Source organism: Hypomesus nipponensis, chromosome 20 (assembly GCF_054491055.1).
Source record: "Hypomesus nipponensis isolate SF chromosome 20, ASM5449105v1, whole genome shotgun sequence".
NCBI lineage: Eukaryota > Metazoa > Chordata > Actinopteri > Osmeriformes > Osmeridae > Hypomesus > Hypomesus nipponensis.
The window spans coordinates 7,388,682-7,401,016 of record NC_140380.1 but is presented as its reverse complement, the minus strand read 5'-3'; the positions used below and the strand labels follow the sequence as shown (position 1 = coordinate 7,401,016).

The following is a 12,335-nucleotide window of genomic DNA, read 5'->3' as shown; positions in this document are numbered from 1 at the left end:
CCGCTGAGTGCTGGACGGAGAGATGGCCGCGAGAGAGAAGCGACGGGGGATGAGATCCAAACAAGTGTTTGGACCCCACTCACCCCCACCCTCACCCCCACCCTCACCCCAAACACTCAGCTCCGACAGATCCCTCAGCATCCAGGGAGGGGATAGGGGGTGGGGGGGGGGTGGGGGGGATTATCCAGAGTCAGGGTCGATGCACAGGTAAGGCCAGGCGAACACTATTCTACCAAGCGTCCAACGACGGAAGGAGAGAGGACGGACTCGGCGGAAACACGACAGGAAGCCGTCCCGTTTCACGGGGGAACCGGGTGGAGGAAACGGCCAAATTCTTTGCAGTACGCCCCCTGGTGGTCAGGGTGCATGTGTGTGTGAGGGAGGGGGGGGGGGGGGGGGTTGTGTCTGTACGCGTGTGTACGTTAGTGCCTGTGTGTCTCCGAACGTACTGTGTGGCAGTGACATCATCTCTGCGCGACCACACCGACAGGCAGCGCAGAGACCAGGAGGGCTCCGTGCAGTCTAAGCCACACACTTTCTGGCACGACACCCCCGTAATCTGCCTCTGCTGGACGCAAGCCCCCAAAAGCCTCAAACACATGGGCCTCTCTGCCTCTCCGCCACTGCAGGCTCCTTCTCGATCTGCCTCCACTCACAGCCCGCGCCACACGCACACACACACGTGTGTACTATGCTAGACCGTACAACCAGAATGGAGCCACTGCCACCGCCAGCCATAGAGCACATTCGCACACCCGCAAAGACACACAAACACACACGCAATCCCATAGAACTAGAAGAGAGTGTAGATTTGACACACTAACCGGGAGTAGAATGATTTAAATCACTGTGCGGATGTGTGTGTGTGTGTGTGTGTGGGTATAAGAACAGCACCCCCTACAGGTGCCGGGCGGAAAATACACAACTTTTTTTTTCTCCATCACCCCCCCTCCCAATCTGTTCCTCCTCCTCCTTCCCCCACCCCCCTCCTCCTCCTGCATGCATCCCCTCTAATGGCTGTAGCAGATCGAGTCGGGCACGCCATGGCCAACCGTAGCCAAGTCAAACAGGACCCACAGTCACGAAGCGCGGAGCTGAATGGCCGTTCTATTCATCTCCCCCCTCTGTTCCCTATTCTTAGATGAAACCGATTATTAAAAGGCATGGGGGAGACGTCTACTGGGTTTGTGTGTCGGGGCAGCGCGGAGGGGCGGTGCGGTGAGGGGTTAGCCTCCAGCCCCAACTGTCTCGCTGTCACCCAGAACAAACACCGAGGCGGGGCCGGTGATTGACAGCGGCGTCGGGGGGGAAACCGAAATACTGTTCTAAACGTCGAGGCTAAAGTCCGATACGACTCGTCACTCCTTCCAAGATCAAAACAAGCGACATTTGCCGGGATCAAAGTTCATCTCGAATCACCTCTATCCACAGAACACTGTCCTGTCTCAAAGCAAAATCTCACGCAAGCTTTCAAGGCAGATCGTGATTGGTGCGTTAAAGGGGAGTAGAACCTATAGGAATTAGTCTACAATGGGCATTGACTACCTACGCCAATCGTTTACGAGGGAGAAGGAATCGATCCTCTTTCCCCTGAGAGAGGCTCTTCCTTTTTCCTTGTCTTCTCTGAAGGTTTAGATCTGGTATTGGGTGTTGACGTGTCTTGCCATCAGTAAAGCCTCTGTATGCCATCGCATGTGAAGAACAGGCCATCCATAAAAATAAAAAAATGGGATCTGATTTGATTTGAGCACATCATTTCAGGAATGCATCCTACAGATGAAGTTTGTCCAATCAGCACAACAGCTGGGCGCTCTGTGGGGGTAGTTCCACTTGAGTGAGAACAGCTTTAAAAGAAGAAAAAAATCGAAAAGAATAAATATATAACATATTTCCGCCTGGGTGTTTTATGGCAATCTGCAGTCACCTCAACAAAGGCTCAGATTTCACCTCCAGACCAGCCGTCGTTCTAGAATTCTAGCATTGCTGAGAGGGGAAGTGTATGGGTCAGGCTGTGTGCATGTGTGCGTGTGTGTGTGTGTGTGTGTGTGTGAAGGGGTAGACTACACTGGTAGTAGAAAAGGCTTATCATGGGGGAGGGAGGTTGTGGCTGTGTAGTAGGTTGGCTGGGGAGGGGGGCAGGAGATGGAGGAATGCTTTCCATCTCGGTTTTCATAGTGTTTAGTGTGTGTTTGTGTGCATGCGTGTGTGCGTGTGTGTGTGTGTTTAAGGGGTATGACTGACCCCTGCAGTCTCTTGTGTACCCCAACTCCCGGATCTCTGGATATAGCCACAGCCTTCTTATTCCCAGCTGTCAGCCACGCTGTGCTTGAGTGTGTGTGTGTGTGTGTTGGAGGCTGTTAAGTGAGAGGTGACGGTGACCGACGGGTCTTGCTGAGTGATGGATTTTATAGATGGGTGAAGGGTAACACACACAAACCCGAGACACACACACACACACAGCCCAGGCTACAAATCCAGGGTTAATTAACTGGATGAACAGGCATTCCCTTCATAAGCCACACAATCCATACGGAAAACAAAAGGTCACACTTTGCATTCATGAGGGGATCCCCGACATACCACCTTCTTTGGGTTGAATTAGCATTGGAGCTGACCCTAATCCTGCCTAATACAAGTGTGTGTGTGTCTGTGCGTGTGTGTGTGTGACTGCACAAAGCCAGTTTGGGTGAGGGTGTTCCTACTGAACAACACAGGCAGCCAGACAGTGACAGACGACTGCGTCATGTCTACTGAAATATACATGCTCTCAGTACCAAGACGCAATCAATATTCATGCAGCAACAACGGCCAGCTCAGTTGAGACTGTGTCACACCCGTCCTGATCGTACTGCCTCCAACCCAGGGCACAAGACCTGGGAGATGGACAGGGATTGGTGGAGCTTTCTGGACAAAGCCGTGCGATTGGTTGAAAGTGTGAATAAATCATGACTGGGAAGGGCCAATGGTTTCGGCCTGACGTTCACTGGTGATTACGGTTCCCTGACGACAAATTCCAGGTAGCGGTTATACGTGCGCGGGAATACTGGAGTAGCAGAAATCCACCAATCCTGATCAAAATTTGGGGTTTGAAGTCCCTTTTACTGGTAACTTCCTGTAGAAAGGGCATCTAACAAGCACCAACATACTATGTGTTGTCTTTACTAACCCAGAGCACCTGGGTGGTGTCGTTTTCCAGTAGTTCACCCCCAAAACGTGTGTTTTACAGGGTCGACCGGGTCACAGCAACACGCCGGCTCTCTGCGTAGCCTCCGAACAGGCTCCGGGCTTGGAAATACATTGGAATCGCCCTCGATTCTACATCAACAATATAGAGCTCCTTCTGTTTTTAATTCGGGCGCATGAAATTATGCTCTGGAGGGTATTTATGGAAGGTTTCCTACAGAAAACGAAAGAAAAACAAGCAGTGAGCTCACCGTGCGGCATAGGGTTCAGACCTGCAAGCGGTTTGAACTGGGGTTTAGCAGGACTAGGACTCGGACTGAGGGGGGCGAGAGACTACTGCTCCAGCTAGGCTCAGCTCTCTGGATTTCAGCCTGAGATGAAGCCGAGGGAAAGATAACCCTGAACCCGCGGTTCAAACCCATTGTGTAGATTTGGATTTCGAGAGTGCTCTTTGCTGATATCCACATCGCAGGGATTTGCCCAGTCCCTCACACCCCAGCTCCCAATACGGCAGGTCCCAGCCTGGGCCGGAGCTGTAGCCCAGTTATGGGGGCTGTGGCCCCCATTTCCCCAGGCCCCCAAGTCCCCCCAGCGAGGTCGATGGCGTGCCAGGCTAGCTCAGCAGCATCAGGTGAACTAGGGCCGGATATTCCTCGGTCTCACCCCTTAATGACATCACCAGAGGGGTCACACGGGCACCCCTGCTTCCGGACACACACACACACACAAATACACACACAAACACACACACGCGTGCAAATACATTCCCCTGTTACCTCGCATCCTGGTTTTTACTGCCTGACTGGGACATGGAGAGAGAGGAAGGGAGAGAGGGAGAGAGAGAGAGAGAGAGAGAGAGAGAGAGAGAGAGAGAGAGAGAGAGAGAGAGAGGGAGAGAGAAAGAGAGAGGTGGAACATGAGAAGGGGAGAGAGAGGTTAACAGGGTATGAGGTTTCTCGAGAAATCGTAACAGTGACAAAGGCAGAAACACAGTCATAAACTTGACGTGAGTAAGGAAACAGGAATAACACACACACAGAGACACACACACACAGAGACACACACACACACAGACACACAAGGGGCCGTGCGTCCAACTGTACAACCGGTGGCAGAGCCAGAGAAAACACAGACCGGGGTCACTCTCTGACCTCCCCCCCCCCCCCCAGCCCCCCAACCTATACACACACAACAGGTACCATATGTGCATGTGTGTCTGAGCATTCCTATCAAACACAGAGAGAGAGGGAGAATTTAATGTTCTGATGAAAGGTTTGCGGTCTGGGCCAGAAACAGAGAGGGAAAGAGATACAGATAGAGGAAGAGAGAAAGAAAGAGACAGAGAGAGAGAGAGAGAGAGAGAGAGAGAGAGACAGAGAGAGACAGAGAGAGAGAGAGAGAGAGAGAGAGAGAGACAGAGAGAGACAGAAAGAGACAGAGAGAGAGAGAAGCGACAGTCCGCGAGGCAGAATAGCAGCAGCTGCCGTCGTGTGTCCATCCTCGCCTCCAGCCCATAACAGCCCTGGTTAATATCCTTAGAGGGGCCACTGAGACACCGGGACAGGACCCTCTGTCAGACACCGTCAGCCTCCACGGAAAAGACATGGACAAATACCCTAGACCCAGGGATGCCCAGACCACCGAGGTCCAGCCTCCCCATCCAGAACACCATCACGGGTCTGCTTTGAGATGTCTCCCCCCCCCCCCCAAAACTGGAGCTGTTTTCCATCTCACCGAAGGAGGACATCGATTTCATCGTCTTCCCTGCCGGGGGGGGGGACGGGGGGGGACGGGACATGGGGCGATTGATCTTGTGATTGAAGTTGAAGGAGGGAAAATGTCATCAGTGTTGGGTTTCCTTCCAACTTGTACGCACACACACACACACACACGGCCATTCACACACTCAAACGTCCAGATGGCCTTGTCGTGGCTACGCACACACACTTGACAGGTCAGTATCGCATAACGACACAGAGGAATCCTAGTACTTATTAGCGCGCCGACAGTGGAAGAGGGGAAAGACCAAACAGTGGATGAACATCCGAAAAAAACTGCCTGGGAGGAAAGAGAGGAACCTTCCTCCTAATCACGTTAAACACACAAACACACACGCGCGCGCACACCACCCTTCAAATTCACCCCAACACTTGGCCAGCGTTTCACAAAGTCACCGCCAGTCACCTCGGGTCGTGTTTTTGTTGAGACATGACATAAATATTGATTGAGGCGACTCAGGGTTTTTCAGTGGAGAAGTTGCCAGGTTCAAATTCAATAAGGCAATCTTATTAACCGAGAGGATGCCTGTGTCCCTCTGAGGGATCCACTCCAGCATCTATTTCTCTGTGAGAAAGTTGGACCTTAGCTGCAAGTCCATCGAGACAATACAAAAGCGGACGGCTCAGAGAGATGTGCAACTGATGGTTTCCCAGCCAGGTCATGGCCAGGACAGGACACGACCCTGGAAATGAGCTCATATTGGACCCGCTCATATCTCTTCTGAATGCTCTCTATTTATTTTTCACCATCCCTGTCGCAAATTATTTTGCTCTCTCTCTCTGTCTCTCTCTATGTCTCTCTCTATGTCTCTCTCTATGTCTCTCTCTATGTCTTTCTCTATGTCTCTCTGTCTCTCTCTCTCTGTCTCTCTCCCTGTCTCTTTCCGTCTTTCTCCCTGTCTCTCTCCGTCTCTCTCCCTGTCTCTCTTTCTCTTTCTCACTCTCCCTGTCTCTCTCCCTGTCTTTCTCCCTGTCTCTCTCTGTCTCTCTCCCTGTCCCTCTGTCTCTCTCCCTGTCTCTCTCTGTCTCTCTGTCTCTCAGATGAAAATACTTTGTTATTAAATGATTCATCCAAGCTCCTCCCTGGTTATGGTGGAGAGCAGCTGTTGACCAGTGGAATGTTTTGCTATTCGGTGCCCTAGTTACAACAATGAGGGCTGACTCTGTTCCTGAGTGTAGTACCCCAATCGGAAAGCACAAATCCACCGGCATCGATTTGTCTTGTATGGTTAATGAATCGACAGGAAATGAGATCACCGAGGACATGTGTGATGAATGAGACTCTGAAACCTGAATAAGCAGATCTGAGTCAACTAATCGATAAGCCAGTAATCGGATGCTTAATGAACACGACAAAGCGCCGCGTCGGGTTGAGGGAGTACGTAATACGTCTTCATGTTCATCCCGTGATAATCTGAGGCAAACACATTCATATACACCGGCTGACTCCCTGTCGACCTGTTCCTGCAATATGTGTGTATGTCTCTCTCTCTCTCACACACACACACACACACACAGTCTCTCCCCTGTTCTCTCAGCTTGCGTAAGAGCCGCACCTGAGCCGGCCTTCCCCCTGGCCTCGGAGCGGCCCCAGCCTCGCGGGGCCTGTTTGCTCTGATCCTCTCAGTTACATCATTAAAAACACATGAAAGGCCCGGCGCTCCAGCACAGCCCAGGCAGCACAGCCCAGGCAGCACAGCCCAGGCAGCACAGCCCAGGCAGCACAGCCCAACACAGCAGACACACACAGCAGACACACTGCTACTCCTTCAGTATCTGGCTGTCTGGCTGGCTGGCTCTTCCGTCTGGCTGGCTGGCTGGCTCCGTCTTCCTGGCTGGTTTATTGGACGAGCCCGTCTGCTTGGTTATCGGTCTGAAGGTCTGTCCGGCTGTCTGTTTAGTTAACTGTCTGACTGGCTGGCTGGCTAACTGGCTGTTTGTCTGTGTTCGTCCATCTGCTTGCCTGGCCGTCTGTCGATCTGACTGTTTGTATGTCTGTTCATCTACCACTCTGGATAAGAGCGTCTGCTAAATGACTAAATGTACCATGCATCTGTCACCCATCCATCCATCCATCCATCCATTTACAAACAATGTATATTTGAGACCTGTGTAGAGGGCTGTTGGCCTAACTCCTGACAATCACACACAACTGAGGAGAGGACCAGAGCTCCAGAGATCCCCTCCACACACAGGGGTCTGAGTGGCGGGCCTGGCCCACTCAGGAGGAGCCCTGGCCGGGGAAGCTGTGGTCAGCGCCAGGGTGGATTAAGAACTCCTGGAGCTTCCTCGAGGAAAAGAAAGACCCCACTGCCAAGAAGCAAGTTCTCAATCCCGTTAATGCCCCGTCTGGCCACACGATCATCTGAGTATACTGAATTTAGAACCACGCGTTCGTTCTACTGGGGAAGGAACCAACGGTTGTCTCCAGTTAGTTCTGCTGGGGCCTAACCATGGACGTTCCCCTCAAGAAAACCTTCGGGGAACCTCTAGAACCCTCAGGCAGTCATACATCCCTCAGAACAGACAAGCTTTCCTATGGGAACGTCTCAGGAGATTTCCAGCCAATCCATCAGTCTGTTGTATGAAGGGCTAGTTTAGAGATATGGCTTGTGATTGGCCGGGCCAGACACACAGGAACATAGGAACATCCTCCCTGGAGCGGTAGATGGATCCTGTGTGTGTGGAGATAATGGAGACAGCGATGTTGACATCACTGGTTGGAACCCTCTAGAACGCTCTGCAGGGGGATGAGTTATGACATCTGGCTACAACAAACATCTCTCGCCGGTTTTTATTGGTTCTGTTTGAAATGGGAAAAGTACGGGCTTTAAAAGTCAACTTGAATTATTTATTTTTTCGGGGGCGCATCCAATGAGGTCCAGCTGTGGGAGGAAGCCCCGCCTCCTCCGTCGCGATCGTCAGAGGTGCCACCTCAGGGAGACGCGCGCAAACACAAACACAGACAAAAGACACATTGACATGCTGTATTCAGATTCCTCACGAATGGCACGATTGGATTGGGTGAATATTCCAACGTGACCCGATGGCAAACCTTAGACTTGAAGGGGGAATGGGGTACCATGGCAACCTCCCCCCCTCCCCCCTCCGCAGGGTAACAAGGGCTGTGATTCCCGTCTATGGAAATCTTATTTCACTATTATCCTATTACTCCAGGGGGTGTATTAATAATCACCAGCCTTCCATGGTGCTGGGGGGGGGGGGGGGAGGCACGAGGAGTGGGAGGTCTGGGGGGGGGGGGTGAAAGCGTGTCTTTCCCAGTCCTGACGTTCCACGTGCACGCAGACAATAGACCACAATGGGATGCCTCTTCCTTGACTACAGCGAACCAACAATAGTAGACTAGAAGAATCTTGTGAGGTCATTAGAATGGAATGCAGAAATTGAAGTAAGAGGCTGATTGGACATTGTTCTCGCTCGCTGACGTAGAGGAAATTGGAAATTCTTTACTTTTCTTTTTCTTCACATCAAATTCGGAGGCAAACTCCACACAGCCTCGGTTCTGATGGAAGTGGTCGGTCTTAGCGGTAAATACAAACAAAACAAACGCACCCCGGGCATCAGCAGTGCTTTATGAGTTCAAAAACTAATGTCAATATTTCCACTGGCTACTAGTGGAGTCAGATCAGAGAGAAATCTTATTTGTGTTTCCCCACAATCCTGCCCTGCACTGCGCAGTCATCTGTTACCCATTCAATGGTGCATGTGTGTGTGTGTGTGTGTGTGTGTGTGTGTGTGTATGTGCAGATCTTCCCTGCATGCAAACTTGAGAAAGTGTGTCTGCGCGTAAGGGTTGAGGGTGCGCCAACTGTATGCATGTGTGAAGGCGTGTATGCGTGTGAACGCGTCTGTGTGTGAGTGTGTGAGTGTGTGTGTGTGTGTGTGTGTGTGTGTGTTTAGAGTCACTTTCCGACATTTGTGCTCAGTCTAACTTCCCATGCACAAAAACAAAAAAGTCGGAGGAAAAACAGCCCAGTAATGCGATTAGACCTTTCTTACTCTCTGCTTTTCACTGCGGGGAGATTTCAAAGAACTCAACTTGGGTACCCTGCTCACACACACACACACATGCCCTCGCTCGCTTGGCCTCTCTCTTTCTCTGGGTTTGTCTCTCTCACTCAGTCTCTCTCTTTTTCGATGTCTCTCTCTCACTACACACACACACACACAACACACATACACACACACACAAAGTAGTTTGTCTTGTGCTGCCAGCAGCTTTTGTGCCTTTCAGGCCAGGGCTAAAACGCCTGACTTAGCTAATCAAAGTATTTATACATTTGTGGCCAGGTTCATCACACATGTATAGCTTTTGACAGGAGTGATTACCACGAGCAGATATAAATACTGTATATATATATATTTAAGGAAAGACAGAAACACAACTCAAATAACAGGAGCTGGGTCCTCCTGGCGTTCAATATTTCAAGGCTCCTCTGAACCACAGACAATCATTTAGTCATCATGCAGTAGGTCAAAGTGGGTGGCACACACACACACACACACACACACCCAGCCCCCTGTGAGATCACAGGCCCACGTGTCGTGTGATCCGAGGCCAAGAGATGACGAGGGCGCGGCGCCGACAAACACACCGCCCCCTCGCCGTGACGACGTCTCCCCACCGCCAGATCTGACACACGCCGCCGGCACACGCGCACGAGGCGCGCGAGTGTGTGCTCGTCTCCTTCACACTGACTCGAGGTCACTGCAAGAGGCGTAGGCAGGGCCCTCATAAAAGTCAGAAGACCTTAGCACATCCTGCCTGTGTGAACGCACCAACGCACGCACGCACACGCCTCTCGCTCGTCCCCACTCACACGCGCGTGTGTGTGTTCACATTGGGGGTCCCGCTCTCAGTGTGCAGCTCATCGGGTCAAGGGGAAAGTCAGCTATGAGGACGCACAGCTGCTCTCCACGGGATGGCCTGCTGCTGACTCCAGAACTGCTCTCCCCAACCTCCAACAGAACTCCACGGGGCTACCAAGTTCTGAAAGCTGGATGAACCCACAGTGCCCTAAGCCATAGGAGCTAAACCAGCACCCCCAAAACAGCTTAGGATATATGACTAGGCCTGTACCGCACATATGGGGCTTGGATATATCTCACTGACACTCTCCGTGTCCCGTTAGACCACCATCCTTGACAAAGGCGTGCACGGCCTCACCTCAAAAGGCCGTCTCAAGCATAGGTTGGATGCATTTGCATAATGATACTCTTTTAATCTAATTCTGCGCGCGATTGTTAAATGTCGCCTCTATTCAGTAGCGGCTGCGCCGACACAAGTGCGCCATATGGTTCGCGTTATAACGGGGGTCGGTTTTCAGGCGGGCCGCGGGTGCCTTGCACGCCTCGTCGCTCATGGAGAAACCGATCCCTCATCGTCCTTATGCACGAGTAAGGACCGGCCAGTAATACTAGATATATCGTGTGACTGTGGTTTTAGAGACCCCGTCTCTCCTTACAAAAGAAAATGAGAGTTGTGATTGACATTCCAGGGTACGGGCAAAAAAAATACAAAAAAAACAATGGTCTGCCGGTTTTGATTTCTAAGATAATTCTATTCATTCCTCACCATACCCTCTAGCATCACAGTAGCCTGTGTCTGTGTCCACGCAGGATTTGTTCACACCGAAAATGTTTTGTCTTGGTGGTTAACGAAATGTTCCTGTGCTAATCTATTATATCATTCAATGCAAGCTTTTAAATTCACACTGTCTAATGGAACAGAAGACATTTTAAAACAACACAAATTGTATCCATACATTACATATTTTCCTTGCTCGTCAAAAACCATAAGTCTGTCTGGCATTTGATTCTGAAATGAAGGACCCTTTCGATACAATCAATTATAAGTGATTGCAGCTGCTTGCTTCACTGCTGCTACAGTAGATCGGCCTGGCCACGGCTCAACCACCGCCACAGTGGCCAAAGCCATTGTCAGCTTCCCCGCATCTCCAAGCGCAGTGCCCAGCTCTTAAAGCAGCTATTCCCCATGACCACCCAATTACTTGGATTCACAAATCCCCCTCAGTACATGCAGGTATGGAGGGGAGGGGGGGGGGGGTACAGGAGCTCATATCTTGTCACGGTAAGCCCCCGGACCTCCAGCTATTCTTCATTCACAACCGCTGGCAGAAATAACCGTGTGAGAGAGATGGATGTGACTGTGACAAGATGTGGACTGACTCCCAATTGCGACGCTATCGTGGCTGGATGTGAACCTGCGCTTTGGGGCGCATAGGGAACAGTTCCAAGCCCACTTACAGTACACATGCAAGGCACAGAGACCGAGAAGAAAAGGACCAAGACTTACATTCATCTGAGCCCGCTCCGCTGCTATGGATGTGCGGTAGTGCGCTCGATCCCCCAAAAAACCCGATTAGTATGCAAACGGGTCTCCAATTCCCTTAACGACGCCAAGCACAGCAAGACAATCCGATGGAAAGAAGAGAAAAAAAAACCTTCAACGAAGAACACAGACAATCTGTCTGCTGTGTGCTACATAATATCCATAAACAGGGAGAGAAGCTGAATATCCTCCGCTTTATCTAATCCTCTAGGTTTGGGGTTTATGCCTTCAGAATCAGATAGCGGTATTCCTTTTCTTCCCGTCCCGATGCAGGTAGGCTTGTTTCCTCAAGTCTTGTGTCGTCAGAGGTAGCGGCAAGACGCCTTCTAAACCCCGCAGTCGTCTTCACGGTCGGTCCTTAATCTAACGGTCTAGCTCTCCCACTATGCCTTTCTTTCTCTCTCTCTCTCTCGTTCTCTCTTGTCTTTCTTTCTTGTCTCAGCATCCAGTCAAGTCTGGCTGGTGACTGTTCTCGCCAGTGTGTGCGCAGCGCACCTCGCCGAATGAAACCCGACACCTCAAGATAGAGGCCGGCCCCCTTCCTCTTTTCCCTATACCCCTCCTCCCTTCTCTAATTCGGCTTGCTAATTTATTCGACACGTGGGTACAGCTGCACAAAAGAGGAGAGAAGGAGAAAGAGGGGAGAGAGAAGTGGGGTTTCTCGTTCGCAGACTTTGGTGCCCCCCAGCTCCGCTCGGGGGAAGTGGTCTGCTAGACAAAAGAGCGCGCGCCACGGAGCAGTTCAACCCTGCATGAGCGTCAGGTGATTTCGACACCTCCATGGATTACCATGGCAACCCCTCCGTGGCAGTAACCCTTGTCGTTTCGCTCAAGCCGTTATTGTATGACCCCTTCACCACAATGCTTGAAGCCTATATGAAGATGTTTGTAAATTAAGGGTTATGAGGCTCTTGTGCTGGCTGTAAAATGTGAATTAGTAGAGTAATTTACAAGTCTGCATAGGTCTAAGGCAGCCACATAATTTAGGCTTTGCACAGACA

The 12,335-nt window shown here is 51.2% G+C and overlaps 1 protein-coding gene across 1 annotated transcript in view; it reads right to left on the bottom strand.

Moving 5' to 3' along the window:
* The window catches only part of dchs1b (dachsous cadherin-related 1b), an 84,043-nt gene extending 72,275 nt beyond the window's left edge, over positions 1–11,768 (bottom strand). The window contains exon 1 of the mRNA XM_084683913.1: positions 11,299–11,768. The gene's annotated coding sequence lies outside the window, so the exon portion shown is untranslated. The remainder of the gene's footprint in view (positions 1–11,298) is intronic.
* Between the last annotated feature and the right edge of the window lie 567 nt (positions 11,769–12,335).